Here is a 692-nt window from a genome sequence, read left to right as displayed (position 1 = left end):
ATAACACATTATCCTACCTTGTTACCTGGTCCTTTGTCTTACCATCACTGCAGTTATTCAATCTTCACAAACAAAACGCCTCCAACCAGCCCTGTTAGGGTTTTTTAAAACAAGCACTGGAGAGCAAAGAGGACATTCATTGACTTTAATGGGATGAACTGATCAACCATATCTAATAGAAATCATTGCCCCTGGCAAAAGCTGCTTTAGAATTGAATTACACATGGGACACAATGCTTTTATGGCTTCTTAGAAAACTGTAATTCAATCTGTTTAGTGCAGAGAAGAAACAGATAAAGTCCAAATTAAAACATTAAAAAAAGTTTTGGTGTATGTGAAATTTACGTACTATAAAAACATGAAGGTAAAGCGATTGTCTCTTGGACAACGTTAAATCCAAACACCAAGTAGAAATGCACATGCGCTATCGTTTTACCCCATTCTTGTCACGGAAAACTTAAACATCAAATAAATCAACATTTTCTAACAAGTTTGTGTTGTGTACGTTTTGTGTGTTTGTTTTTCTCACATACTTGATTTATAGAAAAAGCAATGCTTCGTATAAGTTCGTACAAGTTTCGTTCCAGGTGGAACAATCTTACCACTACTGTACAGTCGGATGTAGGCGTGCAGATTTATGGAAACTTGAGCTATGACAAGCCAAAAAAAAAAAAAAAAAGTCGACATCAAAC

The sequence above is a fragment of the Neolamprologus multifasciatus genome, chromosome 1 (genome assembly GCF_963576455.1).
Source record: "Neolamprologus multifasciatus chromosome 1, fNeoMul1.2, whole genome shotgun sequence".
Taxonomy (NCBI): Eukaryota; Metazoa; Chordata; class Actinopteri; order Cichliformes; family Cichlidae; genus Neolamprologus; species Neolamprologus multifasciatus.
Note: the sequence above shows the minus strand (reverse complement) of the source record.